Source organism: Saccopteryx leptura, chromosome 5 (genome assembly GCF_036850995.1).
Source record: "Saccopteryx leptura isolate mSacLep1 chromosome 5, mSacLep1_pri_phased_curated, whole genome shotgun sequence".
Taxonomy (NCBI): Eukaryota; Metazoa; Chordata; class Mammalia; order Chiroptera; family Emballonuridae; genus Saccopteryx; species Saccopteryx leptura.
This window is the reverse complement of record NC_089507.1, coordinates 51,190,004-51,214,619: the sequence shown is the minus strand read 5'-3', so window position 1 is coordinate 51,214,619 and position 24,616 is coordinate 51,190,004. Positions and strand designations below refer to the sequence as shown.

Genomic DNA, 24,616 nt, shown 5'->3' with positions numbered 1-24,616 from the left:
CAAAGAATGAAAGTGTCGGTTTTGTGATTTTTGCTTCCAGCAATATATCAGGATTAATTGGCTCTAGGACCCAGTTGTTCATCTTTCATGGTGGTTCAGGGTATCTGTAGATCAAAATTACTAAGCCATAAAATTGAATGAAATTATAACACATGCTCTGATTGAATAGCTCCATTGATTAGGGCATCACCCCCGAGTGCACACATTGCCAGTTAGATCTCCACTCAGAGCACATACAAGAACAGATCTATGTTCCCCTCCCTCTCTCTCACTTTCTTTCTTTCTCCCCCCTTCCTCTTTCTCTGAAATCAATAAAAATATTTTTTTGTGTGACAGAGACAGAGAGAGGGACAGATAGGGACAGGCAGAGAGGAAGGGAAAGAGATAAGAAGCATCAATTCTTCATTGCAGCACCTTAGTTGTTCACTGATTGCTTTCTTATATGTGCTTTGACCAGCGGGCTTCAGCAGAGTGAGTGATGCCTTGCTCAAGTCAGCAACCTTGGACTCAAGCTTATGAGCCCATGCTAAAGTCGGAGACCTCAGGGTTTTGAACCTGGGTCCCCTGGGTCCCAGTCTGACATACTATCCAATGTTCCACTGCCTGGTCAGGCAATAAAAATATTTTTTTAAAGAAAATAGACATTCTAAAACACGTTATAATATAGCTGAATCTTTAAGAACATTTTGCTAAGTGAAATAGGCCATTCACAAAAAGACGAATACTGTATGATTGCATTTATGTAAGTATTCTAGACTAGTCAAAGTCAAAGAGAGAGAAAGCAGAATGATAAGTGTCAAGGATTATGAAATGGGAACTGGAGAATCACAGGATAAGAAGCACAGTTCCAAAGTGCAAGATGAAAACATTCTGGAGAGGAGTTGTAAAACAGTAAGAATATATACACTATTGAATGGTACACTAGGTTATGGTTAAGATTATCACTTTACATTATGTTGTCCTTTAACAGATTTTAAAAGACAGGCCTTGGCCAATTGGCTCAGTGGTAGAGCATCAGCCCTATGTGTAGACATCCTGGGTTCAATTCCCAGTCAGGACACACAGAAGAGGTGCCCATCTGTTTCTCCACCCCACCCCACCCCCAGCTTCTCTCTCTCTCTCTTCCCTTCCTGCAGCCAAGGTTCAATTGGAGTGAGTTGGCCCCAGGCACTGAGGATGGCTCCATGACCTCTGGCTCAGACACTAAGAGGTCGGTTGCTGAGCAATGGAGGGACGCTGCAGATGGGCAGAGCATCGCCCCCTAGAGGGCTTGCTGGGTGGATCCCAGTTGAGGCACATATGGGAGTTTGTCTCTGCCTCCCCTCCTCTCACTAAATAAAATAAAAATATTAAAAAGAACAGGCACTACACAAATAAATCCTTATAAGAGTTCATTTTCTCTTGTTAGTCATTTGTAGCAATCCTTTCAATAGTATTCACTGTGCTGACACTTTTTTGTGATGGGAAAATTTCTTCCTTCCCAGGAAATGGAAGAGTTTGCCCAGAGCTCTGGAGAACATGGAATTGTGGTGTTCACCCTGGGGTCAGCGGTCTCGAGCATGACAGAAGAAAGAGCCAATGTGATTGCATCAGCCCTTGCCCAGATTCCTCAAAAGGTCAGATTAAGTACTTTACAGTAAAAAACTAATGAGTGTGTTAAATTCTATAAGGGTCTGATTACAGAAATTTCTACATGAAAGTTAACTAACAGCCTGACCAGGTGGTAGTGCAGTGGATAGAGTGTCAGACTGGAATGCGGAATACCCAGGTTCAAGACCCCGAGTCGCCGGCTTGAGCATGGGCCCATCTGGTTTGAGAAAAAAAAAGATAACTATTTTTTATAGCGCCACTTTATCTCAGATACCTAAAAAACAAATTACACATAGAGGATTTTGTTTAACAACAACTTTGGCATTAAAATTGTGATCACAAAGAACTACATTTAAGAGGTACACTATGAAGTTTGGTATTGTCATAGTATTGTAGGCAGGAACAGATATCACCTAATTCTGTCCTGTCATTTGCGCCATTTCCTTGCAGATTCCAAAGGTAAGGTACACATTACAGATATTCTCAGAAAGGAGTTAAGTTTTAACAGTAACGTTAAATTGGAAATAACAGTCTGAATGGTGTCACACAGTTTAGGTTTGGCAGGTGAGCCAGGCCTCTCTTCCCCTGAATTCTGGAGTAGGCCCATTCAGTGTGTTTCTCAAGGTGATACTGAGAGAAACAGTGTCCACGGCTCACCAGCTACATCAGACACAAGCCAGAACAATGATTGAGAGAAAGAGAAAAACTGGCCTGTGAAAAAGAAAGAGAAAACCTCCCTGGTAGGCTGGGCCTTGCTACATTCTAAAGCAGGAAGACATAAAAGAAAGGATGGAAGGAGGGCCAGCTCTCAAGGTGACCCTGTGTTTTGTAAAATGTGACCCAGAAAGAACCCATCAGAATAATAACTTCTGTTTGAAGAAGTAAGGAATATAAAAAAGAGTCAACTCAAAGCACGCCTAGCATGAGACACTTTCAGATGCCCCCCTCCACACACATAAAATATGGTAGTAGATTATTCTAACATATAAAATCACTTGAAGTCTCTGGGTATTTGTGAACTACTTTTAATTTCCTAACTAATGTAGCTTTCCCCTTATCACCTATGCTAATTTTCTGAGGACCTGAAGTTACTTTAACTGTCATATAGCAAAGAGATGTTAACCACTTATAAACTACAATCCAGCTTAGTAGTGGATTTAGAAGTTGCTTGACCATTTATGGTTAAACCATATTAGTCAAAATTGTCAGTGAATTGCAGCACATAACAAAATGTTGAATAAAACTTAGTATCGTCATCATATTTAATATACTCAACAGGCTTATTATTATTTATGAAGTGCCAATGGGATATTCTTTCCTATATTTTAATTCTAGCTAGAGTGATATTACTGGATTCATGTAAAAATTATTCTTGGAAATGGTGATTTATAATTCATATACTAAAATAAGCTAAACATACCAAAAAGCATAAATCAGTTTATTATTATTAATAAATTGTTAAATATCGGAATGATTTAATTTTCACAAAGTGCTAATTACACTGTTTTGTAAATCAAAAGATGTAAAACTTTAATAAAATAACTTATAGAACTAGTGTATTAAGTAAACCTCTTCCCTATCTTTCAAAAAGAAACAGGTGAATATTAAATCTGAATGATGAGGGCTAGTATAAGAAATAGTAAAAATGAAATATATGTATAGATTATTAGTAATTTGGTGGTTTTTACACTACAATTATATGACTGCCTAAAACCACTCATATGCTCAAATTGGTCAATGATAATCTCATTTGTGTAGTCTCTGTGTGTGAAACATCATGATTGCATTCAAACCTGACTGAATATAAGAATAAGGAGCACATGTATACAAGTCTGTACTCCTCTTCCATCAATGGTTTGGTTTTGTTCTCATTCTCTAACATGTCTTCTTTTCCTTCTCTGGAACACGTAAGAGGTTTAACTAGATGTCTCATAATAGAGATTCTAAATAGAATTCTGACACTTTACAACTCTGTAGTTTGACTCATAGAATACTAATACATTACTTTCTTACTCTAACAGGTTATATGGAGATATGAAGGCAAAAAACCGGCTACATTAGGGCCAAATACTCGGATATGTAAATGGCTCCCCCAGAATGACCTTCTTGGTAAGACTCTAGAAAACACTGAAGTTAGAGTCAATTTGACCAAGGTGATGAACATTTCTTCTTGAAAACCTCAAATAAAAATTAACTTCCATATATATAGTATTTATTTCCCAGTCCTAGGGAGAAATAAGATATAACAATTGGTATTTTATTTCACACAGTCACATTTCTTTATGGACACAAACAAAATATCTTTATTTCGTGTGTAATTACTTCTCACCTAGAATATCTCTATTTCACTCTGTATCCTAATTCTGACCTGACACCAAGCTTTAACTCACTGTAAGGTTAAAGGAAAGGGTGTGCAGGTGTTCCTGAAAAAATATCAGCTCCTTTATTATTACCAGTGACTCTCTATTTTCCATTGAGAAAAAATTCAGTCTTTTTCCAAAGTAATTAACACACTTCATTATAATGTGTAGCTTTTCCTTCCTCTGAGTCCTATGACCCTTCCATTACTTGCCTTACATCCAACATAGCAGATTCAGTGACTTCATTCACTATTTTACTAAGAGAATATATTCTAACATGACCCACTACCTTTTTTTTAACTTACACTCTTTTTTAAATCCAGAATATTCTTTCACTTTGTCCACTAGCAACTTGCATTCATTTTCAAGTCACAGGTCACACCAGTCTTCCATGTAAGCCTTCACTATCTCTTTAGCAGACTTAAGTGCCTCTTCCTTTGAGTTCAGAAAGACATTTTTTTTTAATCTTTTTTTTTTATTTTATTTTATTTTATTTTATATAATTTTATTTTTTAATGGGGTGACATCAATAAATCAGGATACATATATTCAAAGATAACAAGTCCAGGTTATCTTGTCGTTCAATTATGTTGCATACCCACCACCCAAAGTCAGATTGTCCTCTCTCACCTTCTATCTTGTTTTCTTTGTGCCCCTCCCCACCCCCATCCCTCTCCCATTCCCCCCTCCCCCCCCCCGTAACCACCACACTCTTATAAATGTCTCTTAGTTTCACTATTATGTCCCACCTACGTATGGAATAATACAGTTCCTGTTTTTTTCTGATTTACTTATTTCGCTTCGTATCATGTTATCAAGATCCCACCATTTTGCTGTAAATGTTCCGATGTCATCATTTCTTATGGCTGAGTAGTATTCCATAGTGTATATGTGCCACATCTTCTTTATCCAGTCATCTATTGATGGGCTTTTTGGTTGTTTCCATGTCCTGGCCACTGTGAACAATGCTGCAATAAACATGGGGCTGCATGTGTCTTTACGTATCAATGTTTCTGAGTTTTTAGGATATATACCCAGTAGAGGGATTGCTGGGTCATAAGGTAGTTCTATTTTCAGTTTTTTGAGGAACCACCATACTTTCTTCCATAATGGTTGTACTACTTTACATTCCCACCAACAGTGTATGAGGGTTCCTTTTTCTCCACAGCCTCTCCAACATTTGCTGTTACCTGACTTGCTAATAACAGCTAATCGAACAGGTGTGAGGTGGTATCTCATTGCCATTTTGATTTGCATTTCTCTAATAGCTAAAGAAGATGAGCATCTTTTCATATATCTGTTGGCCATTTGTATTTCTTCCTGGGAGAAGTGTCTGTTCATATCCTCTTCCCATTTTTTTATTGGATTGTTTGTTTGTTTGTTGTTGAGTTTTATGAGTTCTTTGTATATTTTGGATATTAGGCCCTTATCTGAGCTGTCGTTTGAAAATATCATTTCCCATTTAGTTGGCTTTCTGTTTATTTTGTTATCAGTTTCTCTTGCTGAGCAAAAACTTCTTAGTCTGATGTAGTCCCATTCATTAATTTTTGCCTTCACTTCTCTTGCCGTTGGAGTCAAATTCATAAAATGCTCTTTAAAACCCAGGTCCCTGAGTTGAGTACCTATGTCTTCTTCTATGTACTTAATTGTTTCAGGTCTTATGTTTAGATCTTTGATCCATTTTGAGTTGATTTTTGTACAGGGGGAGAGACTGTAGTCCAGTTTCATTCTTTTGCATGTGGCTTTCCAGTTTTCCCAGCACCATTTATTGAAGAGGCTTTCTTTTCTCCATTTTGTGTTGTTGGCCCCTTTATCAAAAATTATTTGACTATATATATGTGGTTTTATTTCTGGACTTTCTATTCTGTTCCATTGGTCTGAGTGTCTATTTTTCTGCCAATACCATGCTGTTTTGATTGTCGTGGCCCTATAATAGAGTTTGAAGTCAGGTATTGAAATGCCCCCAGCTTCATTCTTTTTCTTTAGGATTGCTTTGGCTATTCGGGGTTTTTTATAGTTCCATATAAATCTGATGATTTTTTGCTCTATTTCTTTAAAAAATGTCATTGGAAGTTTGATGGGAATTGCATTAAATTTGTATATTGCTTTGGGTAATATAGCCATCTTGATTATATTTATTCTTCCTAGCCAAGAACAAGGTATATTCTTCCATCTCATTATATCTTTTTCGATTTCCCTTAACAATGGTTTATAGTTTTCATTATATAAGTCCTTTACATTCTTTGTTATGTTTATTCCTAAGTATTTTATTTTTTTTGTTGCAATCGTGAAGGGGATTGTTCTTTTGAGTTCCTTCTCAGTTGTTTCATTGTTGGCATATAGAAAGGCTATTGACTTCTGTATGTTAATTTTGTATCCTGCGACCTTACTGTATTGGCTTATTGTTTCTAGTAGTCTTTTTGTGGATTCTTTGGGGGTTTCGATGTATAGTATCATATCATCTGCAAAAAGTGATACCTTTACTTCTTCTTTTCCGATATGGATGCCTTTTATTTCTTTGTCTTGTCTGATTGCTCTGGCTAGAACCTCTAGTACCACATTAAATAAGAGTGGAGAGAGTGGACAACCCTGTCTTGTTCCTGATTTAAGGGGGAAAGCCTTCAGTTTAGTGCCATTTAATATGATGTTAGCTGATGGTTTATCATATATGGCCTTTATCATGTTGAGATATTTTCCTTCTATACCCATTTTGTTGAGAGTCTTAAACATAAAATTGTGTTGTATTTTATCAAAAGCCTTTTCTGCATCTATTGATAAGATCATGTGGTTTTTGTTCTTTGTTTTGTTGATATGGTGTATTACATTAACCGTTTTACGTATGTTGAACCATCCTTGAGATTCTGGGATGAATCCCACTTGATCATGATGTATTATTTTTTTAATATGTTGTTGTATTCGATTTGCTAGTATTTTGTTTAGTATTTTAGCATCTGTATTCATTAGAGATATTGGTCTGTAGTTTTCTTTTTTTGTGCCATCCTTGCCTGGTTTTGGTATGAGGGTTATGTTGGCTTCGTAAAATGTGTTTGGAAGTATTGCTTCTTCTTCAATTTTTTGGAAGACTTTGAGTAGAATAGGAACCAAGTCTTCTTTGAATGTTTGATAAAATTCGCTGGTATAGCCGTCAGGGCCTGGACTTTTATTTTTGGGGAGGTTTTTAATGGTTTTTTCTATTTCTTCTCTACTGATAGGTCTGTTTAGGCTTTCTGCTTCTTCTTGACTCAGTCTAGGAAGGTTGTATTTTTCTAGGAATTTATCCATTTCTTCTAGGTTGTTGAATTTAGTGGCATAAAGTTTTTCATAGTATTCTACAATAATTCTTTGTATATCTACGGTGTCCGTGGTGATTTCTCCTCTTTCATTTTGGATTTTGTTTATATGAGTTCTTTCTCTTTTTTCCTTGGTAAGTCTTGCCAAGGGTTTGTCAATTTTGTTGATCTTTTCAAAGAACCAGCTCCTTGTTCTATTAATTTTTTCTATAGTTTTTCTGTTCTCTAATTCATTTATTTCTGCTCTGATTTTTATTATCTCCTTTCTTCGGCTGGTTTTGGGTTGTCTTTGTTCTTCTTTTTCTAGTTCCTTAAGGTGGGAAGTTAAGTGGTTCACTTGGGCTCTCTCTTGTTTGTTCATATATGCCTGAAGTGATATGAACTTCCCTCTTATCACTGCTTTTGCTGCATCCCATAGATTCTGATATGTCGTATTGTCATTTTCATTAGTCTGTATATATCTTTTGATCTCTGCACTTATTTCTTCTTTGACCCATTCATTTTTTAAAAGTATGTTGTTTAGTTTCCACATTTTTGTGGGATTTTTTTTCCTCTTTTTTGCAGTTGAATTCTAGTTTCAAGGCTTTATGATCAGAAAATATGCTTGGTACAACTTCAATTTTTCTGAATTTGCTGATGTTGTTTTTGTGGCCCAACATATGGTCAATTCTTGAGAATGATCCATGTACACTGGAGAAAAATGTATACTCAGTCACTTTGGGATGAAATGTCCTGTAGATGTCTATCATATCCAGGTGCTCTAGTGTTTTGTTTAAGGCCACTATGTCTTTGTTGATTCTCTGTTTGGATGACCGATCTAGAGCCGTCAGCGGTGTATTGAGGTCTCCAAGTATGATTGTGTTTTTGTCAGTTTTTGTTTTAAGATCAATAAGTAGCTGTCTTATATATTTTGGTGCTCCTTGGTTTGGTGCATATATATTAAGAATTGTTATGTCTTCTTGATTCAGTGTCCCCTTAGCCATTATGAAATGGCCATTTTTTTCTCTGAGTACTTTTCCTGTCTTGTAGTCAGCATTATCCGATATGAGTATTGCTACACATGCTTTTTTTTGGATGTTATTTGCTTGGAGTATTGTTTTCCAGCCTTTCACTTTGAATTTGTTTTTATCCTTGTTACTTAGATGAGTTTCCTGTAGGCAGCATACAGTTGGATTTTCTTTTTTAATCCATTCTGCTACTCTGTGCCTTTTTATTGGTGAGTTTAATCCGTTTACATTTAGTGTAATTATTGATACTTGTGGGTTCCCTATTGCCATTTTATATCTTGCTTTCTGTTAGTTTTGTGTCTTGTTTGATCCTTCTCTTTCGTTTTTCTATCTTTTGTTTTTATTTGGTTGTATTCCATACATCTTTCCACTGTTGCTATCTTTTTTATCTCATGTGCTTCTGTGGTGGTTTTTTCAATGGTGGTTACCTTTGAATAATGAAAAGGGTCCCTACCCTGTTCATTGTAGCGAACTATTTTGTGAGTACTTTTGCACTCCATCGTCCTTTGCTACTGTTAATCTCCATCTTCTCCCCCTCTTTCTTTTTGTTGTTGTCACAGTTTAAATTTGGTTTTATTGTGTTCTTCTTGGAGCTTTTACTTGTGGCTCTGTTTTTTTTTGTTCTTTGTATCTGATTGGAGAACCCCCTCTAGTAATTCCTGGAGTGGGGGTTTTCTGATGATAAATTCCCTCATCTTTTCTGTATCTGTGAATGTTTTTATTTCTCCTTCATATTTGAAGGATAGCTTTGATGGGTATAGTATTCGTGGCTGAAAGTTCCTCTCTTTCAGGACTTTAAATATTGGGGTCCATTCTCTTCTAGCTTGTAGAGTTTCTGCTGAGAAATCTGATGATAATCTAATGGGCCTTCCTTTATATGTTGTATTCTTCTTTTCCCTGGCTGCCTTGAGAATTTTTTCTTTGCTGTTGGTTTGTGTCAATTTCATTATGATATGCCTTGGAGTAGGTTTGTTGGGGTTAAGAAAACTTGGAGTTCTGTTTGCTTCTTGAACTTGAGGCTTTAGTTCTTTCCACAGGCTTGGGAAGTTCTCATCTATTATTTGTTTGAGTATGTTCTCCATTCCATTTTCTCTCTCTTCTCCCTCTGATATACCTATTATTCTTATGTTATTCTTTTTGATGGAGTCAGATAATTCTTGTAGGGCTATCTCATTTTTTTTAATTTTTGAGTCTCTTTCTTTTTCTCTCTGTTGTGCCTCAAGTTGCTTGTCTTCTATTTCACTAATCCTCTCTTCTATCTGACCTGTTCTATTAGCTAAGCTTGTTACTTCGTTTTTCAGCTCGTGAATTGAGTTTTTCATCTCTGTTTGATTTGTTTTTATAGTTTCAATTTCCTTGGACATATATTCTTTGTGTTCATTGAGTTGTTTTCTGAGCTCCCTAAATTGCCTTTCTGTGTTTTTTTGTATATCTCGGAGGATTTTTAGGATTTCTATCTTGAATTCTCTGTCATTTAGCTCCAAGGTTTCCAATATATTAAATTTTTTCTCCATAGATTTTTCCTCATCTAGCTGTGTTACCTCTCTTTCTTTTGTATCCATGATATTCGATTTTCTCTTCCTTAATGGCATCTGAGGGTGGTTTTGTTGATAGTATTAATGAGATTTAATAAAGAATAAAAAGTTTAAAAAAATAATAAAAAAAATCGAAAAAAGTTGTTTTTTTAAAAAAAAAATTAATAATGAAATAAAGAAAAATAAAATAAAATAAAAAAAAAAAGGAAATTATTCCCCCCCTCCTTTTTTCCTCTCCTCTCCTCTCCCCTCTTTCTTGATAAAATCTTGTGGTGGACTGTGAATTATAACAAACAATGCCTGTGATGGAGGGCCTGAATTAGGGAAAAGTAATAAAGGGGCAAGCAAAAAAAAAAAAAAAAAAGAAAAAGAAAAAAGAAGAAAAAGAAAAAAAAAAGAGCGTATGGACCCACAAAAAGCAAATAAGGAAAAAATTTGGGTCAAGAATAAAATGTTTTGCTTTTAGGTGTTGGTTGTCTAAGAGTTATGATGAGAGGATTAAGAGGAAAACGGAAAAATGGGGGGACAAATTAAAAAATTACTATTGTATTTAGTGGAACAAGAACTAGATAATATGGAGAGCCAGGGATGGGAGCACTGCTAGTGAGTTAAAAAGGTGAAGTAAAAAACCCCCAGAATGCCACAAACATAAGTTTGAGTCCCAGATAAGATAATTTGTTTGTTATTGAGGTTTGAGTGAGAGGAGATGTAAAGGAGAAAGGAAGAAACTAATATAGAGGGAGAAAAGAAAGAAAGAGAGAGAAAAAAAAAGAGGGAACCACTAAAAGAAGAAAAAAGAAAGGAGAGAGAGAGAGAGAGTTAAGGGTTTTGGAGTGCAACCCTCATAGAGAGAAAGGAAGAGAAGAGAAAAGATAATGGGAGATGTAACACTTATGGGTAGTGTAGTTCAAGGAGAGGAGAGAGTAAGACTGGCAGAGAGTTAATCGGCCAAATTGGAGGAGGAAAAAAAAAGTATCAAGAATGAAGATAAGAGAAACAAACGAACAAATATAATAAAATGGGATAGGTTATAAAGTCTGCAGATTATTCTTGATTTTGAGAGGTTATCTTCTTGCTTTTTCTTTTCTCTCCCTCTTCCTGGTCGGTGACTCTGTACCCCGGGTTTTGCCCCTTTGCCACGCTCAGGTGGAGGTTTGCAGTTGATAAGTCTCTATGGCAATGTCATGTATTGTGCTTTAGTCTCGTTGGCAGTCTAGGCTATTAGCATTTATAGGCTCCGACAGTGAGAGAGTCCGTGTTCCTAGAGCCTCAGAAAGACATTTTTAATACAGTCTAAAATGTACATAATCTGTTACTAAATACATTGTCTCTGTCACCACTTTTATTGCACAACTCTCCTTTTATTCTGAGACTAATAGTTCATAATTCCCTGAAATTGACCCAATCCTAGGTCATCCAAAAACCAAAGCCTTTATCACTCATGAGGGAACCAATGGCATCTATGAGGCGATCTACCATGGGATCCCTATAGTGGGCATTCCTTTGTTTGTGGATCAATCTGATAACATCGCTCACATGGAGACCAAGGGAGCAGCTATAAGATTGGACTTCAACACTATTTCAAGTAGAGATTTGGTCAATGCATTGAAGACAGTCATTAGTGACCCTTCGTAAGTATCACATATTTCTTAATAAATATTGTTTATAGATAGGTTCTTTTTTCAGTGGTGCCTATGAGTTTTATCCCATTTTTAAAATGCTAATTTTGAAATTGTTAACATGATTTAGACCATCTTATATCAACTTTTATTTTAGGCCACACATTAATCTCAAAGTTGTACTTTAACCCCATGTATTTAATAGGCAGTCAATTACTGCAATAATTTTCTCCTTCAATAATCTAAAGTTATATAGATGATTGTAAAAAATCATCTTTTTAAATATGATAGAACACAAAGAAGAATAATGTTCTAGAAGGAAAATCATAAATTCTTGCAATATAGCACCTAAAATTTCTGAAACCACAAGTAATTTTAGATACAAACTTATTTTACTATGACCAATTTAACAGGATTTGTGAGGTTTTTATATATCATAAAATCCACCTGTTGAAATTATAAAATTCAAGTATATATAGTATGTTTACATAGTTATAAAGCTATTACCATAAGAAAAGTTAGGTCATTTTCATCATCCCAATAAGATATGTTACTGTCTTAGAAATCACTTCTCCTTTTCTTTGCCCATGCAACCATTATTAACCTTTCTATCTCTATAGAGAAGTCTCTTTGGACATTACATAATAACAATCATGCAATATATGGTCTTTTGAAACTGTCTTCCTTCACACAGCATAATGTTTTTTAGTTTTGCCCCTTTTGTAGTTTTCACAACTAAATAATATTCTATTATATGGACACACATGTTTTATTTATATATTTATCAGTTTGTGGATATTTTGCTTATTTTCAATTTTGGCTTTTATTCACACTATGATTTTGTGTGAATATATGTAAAGGTGTCAATAGTTATAGCAAATCTTAAACAGACTTAATCATTTAAATATAAGTAATGTCAAATATAACAAAATTAAGTATATATATTATTTAGAAGCCATGCTTAAATAGAAGTGTACAAGAAGATTGTTAATAGGTAGGGAAAAAATCTATTTCAAGAGTGACTATAAAATGATGCAGCTATACTGTTATGAGATACTGTTGACAAGAAGCACTACTAAAAATAAAGATAAATACATTATACTAATAAAAAGATTAATATTTCAAAGCAATATGAATTATTAATTGGTAACCCCTATTAATATAATCAATCCCCAAATAAAGAAGTAAAAAGAGACAAAAAGGCAAAAATATAAGCCTTTAATCATAATAAAGGGGGTCTTTGGGTTATGGCAGTCTAGACATACATTTCATGTTTACAACGCTCACTGCCATAAAAACTTTAAAAAAATGAGACATGAGTATTTCAGCTTATACCATCAGCATTGTACTTACGGATAATGTGGGCAAACTAGTTTGGTTGTGTCTGGCAGAAGAATACGCAGTAACACAGTATGAGTGAGGAAGTTGACGTCTCCCAGTACACTTACCTACACCATTTTGGACAGTTAAAAGTGCACACATCCCATTTGTGTTAGGCTAGGCCAAAATTCGGGTTCCATCACTGTTATAGGAATGGAACTGTGTTGTAATCCAAGGACACCTATACAATGTTTTTAAGATCTTTTTCTATAATATAAAAAGGGTGACAAATACACAGAAAATTTCAAACAATTTTTTTATTTAGAAACTAAATTTAATGAGGTAACATTGATCAATAAGAGTACACAGGTTTCAGGTAAATATTTCTATAGCATTTGAAATGTTGATTTCACTGTGTGCCAAATGATTTGACCCAAAGTCAAATCATTATCAATCACCATTTATTTGTCTCATTTTCCTCTCCTCTTTTCCAGCCCACTCCCCTTGGTAACCACTTTACCTACGTCCATAAGTCTCCTTTCCTGTCCCACCTATGTGTGAAATCATATAGTTCTTAGCTTTTTCTGATTGGCTTATTTCACTTAGTATAATGTTCTTCAGGACCTTCCATGTTGTCATAAATAACGATATTTCATCATTTCTTATGGCTGAGTAGTATTTCATTTCACATATGTACCACATCTTCTTTATCCAGTCCTCTACTGAGGGACATTTTGGTTGTTTCCATGTCTTGGCCTCCATGAATAATGCTGCAAAGAACACAAGGGTGCATGTGTCTTTGAGAACCAATATTTTTGAGATTTTTGAGTAGATAGATAACCAGTAGAGATACCCAGATTGTACAGTTCTAGGAACTTATCCATTCCTTCAAGATTGCTGAATATGGTGGCATATAATCTTTCATAGTATTCTAGTATGATCATTTGTATATCTATAAAGTCTGTGGTGATTAATCCTCTTTCATTTTGGATTTTGTTTATGAGTCATTTTCCATTTTTCCTTAGTGAGTCTAGCATGAGGTTTGTCAATCTCATTAACTTTTTCAAAGAACTAGCTCTGTTGCATTAATTTTTATATGGTTTTTTGTTCTCTATTTCATTTAGTTCAGTTCTAATTTTTACTATGTCCTTTCTTCTTCTTTTTCTAGTGCTTTAAGATGTAATGTTAGGATGTTTACTTAGGATCTTCCTTGTTTCTTAATATAAGCTTGTAATGATATAAAACTTCCCTCTTATTACCACTTTCACTGCATTCCAAAAGTTTTGATATGTGTGTTGTCACTCTCGTTTGTCAGTGTATATCTTCTGATCTCTGCATCTATTTCTTCATTGACCTAGTCATTTTTTAGAAGTATTTTGTTTAATTTTCACATTTTTTTGGGTTTCTTTACTTCTTTTATGCAATTGAATTCTAATTCCAAAACTTATAGTCAGAGAATATGCTTGGTATAATTTCAGCTTCTTGAATTTGTTGAGGTTAGTTTTGTGGCCCAACATATGGTCTTGTCTTGAGAATGTTCATGCACACTGAAAAAAAAATGTATAATCTGATGTGCTATGATGAAATGTCCTGTATATGTCTATTACTCCATTTGGTCTAGTGTATCATTTATGACCAATATTGCTTTATTGATTTTCTGCTTGGATGATGTATCTAAAGATGTCAATGATGTGTTGAGATGTCCAACTATGATTGTGTTTTTGTCTGTTTCTTCTTTGTTGTTCTGTTAGAAGATGTCTTATATATTTTGGAGCTCCCTGACTCAGTGCATATATATTAAGAAATGTTATACCTTCTTGATATAGTGTCCTCTTTATTATTATGAAATGTCCATCTTTGTCTCTTGTCAACTTTCTTGTCCTGATGTCAGCAATGCCAGATATTAGTATGGCTACACCTTTTTTGGGGGGGGGGTATTATTTGCTTGAAGAATCTTTTGCCAAACTTTCACTTTGAGTCTACTTTTGTCCTTCCAGCTTAGATGTGTCTCCTGAAGGCAGGAGACACATGTGATTGGGTTTGCTTTTTGTTCCAAACTGCTACTTTGTGCCTCTTTATTGGTAATTTCCATCATTTCAATTTATTGACATATGAGGATTTCCTATAGCCATTTTATGTTTTGTTTATTGGTACCTCTATGTATCTTTTGGTTCTTCTTTTTTGTGTTTTTGTCAATTGTTTTTCTTTGGTGGTATTCCATAGTTCTTTCTTCTGTGTCCCCATTTTTTAAGCTGTGTTTCAGTATTGATTTTTTGTGGGTGGTTACCATTATATTATTAAGAAAAAAAATTTCATACATACAAGAGTTGTTTGTCTTATGAGAGTTTCTGCCCTCCATCCTTTTTTGCTCTCCAGTTTTATCTTATTGTTGTCACAGATTATTCTTGTTTTATATTATAACCATTGTTGGAGCTTTTATTTTTAGTTTATGTTGGTTTTTTCTTTATATTCAGTACAATAAACCCCTTGAGTATTTCCTGCAGTTGGGGTTTTCTGTTGATAAATTCCCTCAGTTTCTGTATTGCTGAAAAAGCTTTTATTCTCCATATTTGAAGAATAACTTTCATGGATATAATGTTCTTGCTGGTAGTTCCACTCTTTCAGTACTTTGAATGTTTGGGCCCACTCTCTCATTGTAGAGTTTCTTTTGAGAAGCCTGATGGGCTTTTCTTTATATGTTATATTCTTCTGCCTCTTGCTGCCTTGAAGATTCTTTCTTTATCACTGAATTTTGACAGTTTTATTGCAATCCACCTTGGAGAAGGTCTCTTTGGGTTAAGGTAACTAGGTGTTCTGTTTGTTTCTTGGATTGGAGAAGGTTTGTTTTAGTTGAGGTAGCTAGGGATTCTGTTTGCTTCTTTGATTCAAGGATATAACCCTTTCCACTAACTTGGGAAGTTCTCATCAATTTTTGTTTGAATAGGCATGCCAGTCCCTTCTCCCTCTCTTCTTCTTCTAATATATCCATTATTCTTATATTGCTCTTTCTGATGGAGTCAGATGATTCTCGTAGAGCTCTTTCATTTTTGTTAATTCTTGAGTGCTACTCTTCTTCCCTCCATTTCATTTCTAATTGCCACTCTTCAATGTCACTGATTCTCTCTTCTATCTTGCCTGATGTTTAAGCTAAACTTGCTAGCTCATATTTTAATTCACTAGCTTATATTTGAATTCTTCTGTTTTTAAAGTTTCAATCTCTTTAGTGAAGTACTCGATTTATTCATTATTGTGTTTTCTGAGCTTATTAAATTGCTTCTCATTGTTTTCTCATATCTCATGAAGTATTTTCAGAACTTCAATTCTGAATTCTGTCGTTTAACTCCAAGGTTTCCTCAATATGATTGAGACTTCTTTCTAGAGATTTTTATTTTCTTTCTGAACTGGTTTCTTTTTGTGTAGCCATGGTATTAATTTTTTTATGCCTTGATGACACTTTAAAGTGGTATTGTTAAGCAATTAAACAAAAAAAAAAGAAAAAAATTTAAAAATTAGTAAAAATATAAAAATATATAACAAAAAGAGAAAACCCAGAAAAAAGATAAAAAAAAAAAATAAGCCTGTCCAGGTGCTGGTGCAGTGGATGGAGCATCAGACTGGGATGTGGAGGTTCGAGACTCTGAGGTCGCCAACTTAAGCATGGGCTCATCTGGTTTGAGCAGAGCTCACCAACTTGGACCCAAGGTCGCTGGCTGGAGCAAGGGGTTACTCAGTCTGCTGAAGGCCAGCAGTCAAGGCATGTATGAGAAAGCAATCAATGTACAACTAAGGTGTCGCAATGTACAACGAAAAACTAATGACTGATGCTTCTCATCTCTCCGTTCCTGTCTGTCTGTCCCTGTCTGTCCCTCTCTCTGACTCTCTCTCTCTCTGTAAAATTAGAATAAATAAATAAATAAAAATATTAAAAAAAAAACAAAAAAAAAGTTCCTAGCTGATTAAAAAAAGGGTTGTGTTGCACTTCCAAAAGGTTTTTCTGTTTCTTTTTTCCAGTAGGTTGCCATGGATTATAAGTTTTAGCTTTGTGAAGTTCACAGGTTGACCTCCACTGAAATATTGCTGTGACAATGATGGAGGCAGAGCTGTGGTTGCAGTGATTTGTGGGGTGTATTACGAGGGCTTAATAGTTTTAGCAATGGTGATCTCAGGCTTTGGGATCTTCCTCACATTTTAAGAGACCAGGTAGTCAGACCCAAAGCACCTCTGTTCTTCAGGGTAAAGAGTGGCCCTGTAGAAATTCCTGTCTGATAAGTCTTGCCACTCTCCATATCCCATGAGGTAGTGAGGCAGGATCTGAAAGATTGGAGGGGCATCCTTTGTTCTTCTCTGTCTTGTCCCAAGTGAGGTCTCCAGCAGACCATTGGAACACTGCCAGTGAACCCATACTCTGCCACAACTTTGAGGCAGTATCTCTCCAACTGACCCCCAATCTCTGCTCCTCCCAGCAGATAAAAACTCAGCAGTTCAGGTTTTTCTCTTCTATGAAGTCCTACCATGAGTGCTTCTTATCTTCCACCCCTATTTTAACCCATCCCATCTTTAGTCTATTCAATGCATGTGTCTTTTCAGACAAGCCTGCAAGCCCAGCTGAGATTTCTTTGCTGAGTTATAGCTGTTCTGCTTGTTGAAATCTCAAGGGAAATGATCAAGCATCTCTCTCAAGCCACCATTACTCTGACCCATACACAACTTTAAATGCAACCTATTTAACATGTATACATCAGTAGAGAACATATATTCTTAACTGCATAAGGAATAGCAATGATTTAAACCTATATGCTGAGGCAAAACCAAAAGTTGGTATTTGAAAATTTTCAAATCATAGAGAGTACATATCCAATCTACTAGAATTTAATTAGAAACAAAAGAAAACTCTAAACTGAAAAGATCTCTAAATTTTGGAAATTAAACAACATATTTCTAAATAACTCAAAGTCAATACTGAAATCATAATCATATATGCACTTTCTTCTCAGAAATTCTCCTTTTAGGGATATAGACAACAGAAATGTATAAATGTATAAATCAAAAAACATACACACAAATATTTATATCAGCATTAGTAGAAATAACTAAAATATATTAGCAATCCAAATGTCCATTGAATATTATAACACAATAATCTGTGGTACTATAATGCATTAGATACTATACAGCAATGAAATAAATAACTGCTATAGAAAAGAAAATAACAAGTATTACTATATAGATTATTGTAATATGTAAATAATAAAAACTAATATATGTTGTTAAAATTAATGATAGTAGTTAAGTTGGGGAATGGATTAATAACTAAACAGTCCTAGAAAACAGGGAGCTTCCAGTACATTGTGGTATCTTATATCAGTATCTAGATAGTTGGTACATTGGTAGGTCAAGTTCATGACAAATTACTAGGTAAGTATAAAATTTTGAGCCATTTACTTACGATATATGCATTTGTCCTATTTTTTTATATTAAAATTGAGGGCATACTCTACAAAATGTATTGTTTTGTTTTGTTTGGGGAAGCAGTGAGTTATCTGAAAGACTGATTTCTGTCTTTACTCACAATTTGTGTAGCACAGGCTCTTGTGGGAATTATAATAATTTCACAAGCCAACAGCATGCAGATTAATATCTCTTACTATGCCAAATAATGAATAACATATACCAAAGAAATGACTGGTTAATCACACTATTTTTACAGGCAAGGAAAGATGAAGGAATAAAGTCCACATTTAATAAAGAATCGGTAACCAACTAACAGCTTCTTTTCAATTGCCAGCACAAGAGTAAAAGCTCCCAGTTGCTATAGCAGGTTGCTGGGGAGCAAAGACACCAGTAGTGAAGGTTGTTTGATCTCTTTCACAGGGCTGCTTTGTGTTTATCACCACTGTCTAGGAGATATGTGTCACCAAGACAGGAAGCAATGTTCCAAGGAGTTTTTAAATGAGTGAAGTCACCTTATCCAAACCAAATCTCAAAATCGTCCTCACAAACTCTACATATTTTTAGTTTAAATGTGTCCTGACCATAGCTGTTTCTTCGTATCTTCTTACCAATAAGCCCACTGCGGCGGGGGGAATGGGGACGAATGCTTATGAACAAATACCAAAGATAGAATGATATCCTGTTAGTACTTTTACATCAAAGCAACATTTTTAATCTTTGTCATAAACAATTGAATTAAAAAACATTACTTAAGCCATAAAGAAGTGGATTTGAAATCATATTAAACCAATGCACATGTATTTACAAAAATAGGGATTAAATAGTGAAAAAAATAAAAAACAGAAATAATGCATAGGAATGCTGTAAGTGTGGCAGGAAAAGCTCTTCTGAGACATGGCATTGCCACCAAGGCCTCCCTCAGAAGTTGAAAGCAGCCTTGCTGTGTCTCAGGAAAGACTGCTCCACGGGAGGGACAGAGGACAGAGCACAAAGGGGCTGATGTGGAAACACACTTGGCAGCTTCAGTGAACAAACAGCCAGAGTGCCAATGTGCCTACAATAGAGTGTGCCTAGGACAAAGTCATAGGAGAGCAGGTTGCCACGGGTCTGTCCATTTTCAAAATGCAAAATTCAACCAAGTAAATTTGAAGAAATAATTGGCTATATTAAGCAATTCGTGAATTAGGCAATATATCATTAGCAATTAGAAGGGTCCTCAGAGAGGGGTTGTACAAAATGGAAGGTATGTATAGAAAGAAGGGTGTAGCAGTGGAGTTATCAGTGAAAGAAAAGATTATCTTCAAAAACTCCAAAAGCATTGTCCTAAAACTACATTTTACCGTCTGATTCATGTTAAGGAAAGAACATCCAAACCTACCAAAAGATTTTATAGAAGTTAATTTGAGCAAATAACTGAAGACCAGCCCAGACACAAGATCAACGGATGAGAAACTGCTCTGGAGAATGGCAGTTCGGCAGTACGGCAGTTAATGCATTTAGAATCAACAGAGAAAACATAAGAAATGTTACATGAAATCCAATAGAGGTAGATTAAAGAGACAGAAGAAAGCAAAGTGGAGGAATGTGGGGGGGGGGGGGGTTTAAATCTCTGAATTGAATAAAAAGTAAAATGGAGAGATACATATATGTATACTTCTTTCCCATTGGTAGGTACTGAACGGTTAACATTTAACACTTATAGTAAATAGAGCTGTTTTGTGGGCAATTAGAGGTTTGTGGTCATTGTGCTCTGGTGCCTGTGGTTATACCTCCAAGAAAGTACTCTGGAATTTCAGAGGTATGTTATCCTAGATGTATAAGAACGATGAACACTCCCACTTCAGGTAAAGATTAACCTCTTATTAGAGAAACTATACGCCTGGGATGAAACTACACAGCAGTACCAGTCCAGTTAAAAATTTATGATCGATAGTCCAATGTAGTTACTTTGGTCATGAGCTTGTCAGGCTTGCTATGTGGTTTCCTGACACTGTCAGGTCTGCTGTGTAGCCCCTTTTTCATTCATAAATATAGTCCGTAGAACGGCTCCTATCATTTCCTCTGGTAAAATGATATAACTTTCCTACCTGATTGTCCATCTTCAATTTTTAAAATATTTGTCATAAAAAATTCCAATTAAAAAGCCAAACATTCCATGATAAGCCAAATAAAAATATACTTCTGCAATTTCATGACATTTATTTAAAACATATACGTATATGACTCTTTAAAAAACTTCATGGGCATGAGTCACATAGGCAAATTAACTTCCCTTCAATGCTAGTATCTTTGTGTTTCTCCTTTAGATATAAGGAGAATGTTATGAAATTATCAAGAATTCACCATGACCAGCCAATGAAACCTCTAGATTGAGCCGTCTTCTGGATCGAGTTTGTCATGCGCCATAATGGAGCCAAACACCTGCGGCCAGCCTCCTATGACCTCAACTGGGTCCAGTACCACTCTTTGGATGTGATTGGGTTCCTACTGGTCTGTGTGGCAACGGTTATATTTATAGTCACAAAGTGTTGTCTGTTTTGTTGCCAGAAGTTTGCTAAAACAGGAAAGAAGAAAAAAAGGGAGGAGTTGTTTCTGAGGCTTGAAGCTGATCTGCCTCATAGATGGGACTCCTTTGGTTTATTCCAGCAGTAAGTTATAATGTAAGGATCCCTTCTTTCTGTGACAAAATGACTTGACAATTTACCTTCTCAGAAAAAAATTTGTTTTCAAGTGATTTACTACCTGTTTAACAGGTATAAATATGCCATGCCAAAGATAAAAACTGGTAAAATAAATAAATAAATAAATAAATAAATAAATAAAGGAAGCATATGGAAATATATTTAAATTTGTTATTTTAATTCCAAAATTATACCAAAAACATGAACTTAACTGTGTTTCAAATATTGCACATGGACATAATAACATTAAGTAGTCTATTCATATATCAATATGACTTTGCAAATTTTCAGAATATTTTAACATTTTGGTACAATATTCTGTAGTTTCATCTTTTGCTAAAGAAACAATTCGGGGCCCTGGCCGGTTGGCTCAGCGGTAGAGCGTCGGCCTGGCGTGCGGGGGACCCGGGTTCGATTCCCGGCCAGCGCACATAGGAGAAGCGCCCATTTGCTTCTCCACCCCTACCCCCCTCCTTCCTCTCTGTCTCTCTCTTCCCCTCCCGCAGCCAAGGCTCCATTGGAGCAAAGATGGCCCAGGCGCTGGGGATGGCTCCTTGGCCTCTGCCCCAAGCGCTAGAGTGGCTCTGGTCGCGGCAGAGCGACGCCCCGGAGGGGCAGAGCATCACCCCCTGGTGGGCAGAGCGTCGCCCCTGGTGGGCGTGCCGGGTGGATGCCGGTGGGGCTCATGCGGGAGTCTGTCTGACTGTCTCTCCCCGGTTCCAGCTTCAGAAAAAAAAAAAAAATTCAGTAGTTAGAATTGTGTAAAATGATTCATTCATCCATTTCATTTTATTCCTTAATTTTACTATAGATTTAGCCTCAGTATCAGGGCCCAGGTTCAAAACCCCAAAAGTTGCTGGCTTGAGTTCAGGATCATCAACATGATCCCAGGGTCATTGGCTTGAGCCCAAAGGTCACTGGCTTGAGCCCAAGGTCACTGACTTGAACCTCACTCCCCACCCCAGCCAATGCACAATGAGAAGCAATCAATGAACAACTAAGGTAACACAACATTAAGTTGATTCTTCTCATCTCTCTCTCCACCCTCTCTCTCTCTTCCTGTTGTCTCTCTCTATCTCTCAAAAACAAAGGAAGGAAAGAAGGAAGGGAAGGAGGAAAATTATGTGAATTTAGAAATATAACAACAGCTAGATGCTTCCTATTATAAACTGAGCAATTTATAAAAGACTTGAGTTTTCAGTAGCTAATCCTCCTTATCTCACAGCCCCTTAGAAAGATTCACCTGTTTGCTTTCTCTCTTGTTTCAGCCTTTGCTAATGGATGTGGGGTCTCAAATGTAAGTTTGATAATACAGAACCCACATTCTGCAGGGAGTTATTAAGTCTTCATTCTCTGCATATGCATGTGTCCATATATACACCCCCTTATTACAAAACAAGGCACAGGATCACTTAACTATTTACAGATACAGCAGCAAGTCAAGGTGTTTGTTGAAGGCAATTTGAAATAATGATGATTTTTCTAGATAACCACAGCAGATCAGCATGTCTCATTCCTCCTCTGTTTCCTCAGCAGCCTGTTGTTTCATCCCTCCCATTAACTGGATATAAAACCATGAAATCCTCTGGCATGACAAAGATATGCAAATAATCCTCTCTTTCTTTTAAACTTAGGCACATTATGACTGATCATAATCAATAGCAATGCAAAGAATACAAAAATCATGTAAATTTTATGGTAATAGAAAAAAATCAAATCGCAAGGGTTCTCAAAGCCCTCCTAAAACATAACACAAAGACTGAAGTGGTCCAGGTGAGAAAAATCATTCCTGTCTTTATTGTCAAAAAGACCACCATTTACATCTTACAATAAACATTCTCCAGCTTAAGACATGAATTCATTTTAGAAACAAATTTAAACTTCAATGCTAAGGAAATTATAGGGCATATTTATCAACAAATTTTCCATAGAACTCTTCCAGATATTTGAAATAATTCTTTAAAAATTAAAAATAAAATAGAATATAGTGCCATAGCAGATAATAATGTTAAAGCATGCATATTAGTTTAATTTTCTTCAAACCTACCTGTTACACATGTAACAGATACAGTTTGGTAATCACTGTATAGTATGAAATTTTACACATCACACACCAAAAGACAAACACTCCAAGACAAAAATAAATGGAGGACACGAACAGGCAATTCACAGAAGTAAAAATGGCCAGTAACAAAGAAAAGATGGCAAAGGCACTGATTGTAGGTCAATGTAAATTGAGTCAAAAATTGTTACTATCAGAATATGAAACGTCCGCAACTCTGCAGGAAGAGGCTGCAGTAGCTGCTGAAAAGTACCCACCTCCACGCTGAGGGCGGAGACGCGAGTTCCGGACGCAGAGACTGGCAGCGGCTGTCCCGCGCCCCAGGAGCCAGAGCTGGGTCCTCTGTCGCCCGGCAGCCTCCAGGACCCCAGATGAGTCTGTGTGAGCGGCAGTGAGCGCCGCCTGGTGGGCGCGCGTCCACAGCTGCACCTGGCGACCGCTTCCATGCTAGTCGCTGGCTGCGGTGGGCTTAGCCGCCCAAGGCTAACACGTGGCAGCAGCCTGTGGAGGCCGTCCTGGCGTCCTGGACTACGCCATAGTAGGCAGCAACAAATCGGTCTGCAGAGAGAGGGAGACATGGCGAGGCCACGTCCGCCGGGCAGGGTCTGCGCGCCCCCTGGCTGCACCTGCTCGGTTCCGCCCGGAGTGCGCGCCCCACGCTCCCGCGCCCTCGTCAGCCGCCACCTGCTACCCGGATGTGCTGTTTGGTTATTCTGGCATTCTTTCTAGCTCCCCGGTTAGGGATGCCGGCGTGCTGGGCGACCTGCCTCTCGTGCTGGTCAGCGCCGGATGCTTTGAGAACCAAAACGCAATCTACCGCTATGACATTGTCTTTGCCTTCGCTGGGCACGCCCTCAACTACCCCCAGGTGCGCAGACGGCAGAGAGCTGGGTGGTAGCTGGGGTCCTAGGCTGCCTGTGGAGACTGGCAGTGTTGGTCGCTACAGGTCTGGGCCCCGGGTACAGTGGCAGCCTGTTGCCCCTGAATGCCTTTAGTGGACATTCCTGCTGTATTCAGCTGTGGAGCCGCATCCAGACTGTGCACCTTGTGGGGAGTGACCCACTGTGGCTGACTGGCACGACTGCGAACAAAGCCAAGTTCTGTGGCTTTTCAGCCACCTATAGGTGCCACCACTCCCTGCAGTTGCTGAGCCCAGGAGAGCCGGTTTCTTGCACCAACTAATGCACAATATCAGATTCTGGGTCACACCACCCCATAAGGCCTCAAGTGGAGGTGGACATGGGTTGTTTGCTTCATGCCCTACACCTCCCTTTGAAAACAAATGTGCTGCGGAGAGCAGGAGAGCTGAAACTTTTAGGACAGCCAATCCCAGAAAGCTGTGAAGATAGTGCTGTCCTTGGCAGCAGTCCAAGAGTTAGACTCTTTAACACTCCAGCATGTTGTGGGGGCTTCATGGCCTCAGCTGCCAAAATTGATGGCACATTTCCCAAGTACTGACTGACTACTATAGTCTGACTTGAGAAAGATGTGGATTGTCATATTCTAAAACTATATTTATTTGAAGATTTTCTTTTCAGTAATGTACAGAAGAGCCTTGGATTCTATAATGAATACATGGATTCCTGCCTGACCAGGCGGTGGCACAGTGGATAGAGCGTTGGACTGGGATGCAGAAGAACCAAGGTTCGAGACCTCAAGGTCACCAACTTGAGCGCGGGCTCATCTGTTTGAGCAAATCTC

The 24,616-nt window shown here is 37.1% G+C and overlaps 1 pseudogene; it reads left to right on the top strand.

Moving 5' to 3' along the window:
* The first annotated feature begins 786 nt into the window (after positions 1 to 786).
* Positions 787 to 20,995, top strand: LOC136406479 (UDP-glucuronosyltransferase 2B31-like; annotated as a pseudogene).
* Positions 20,996 to 24,616: the final 3,621 nt, after the last annotated feature.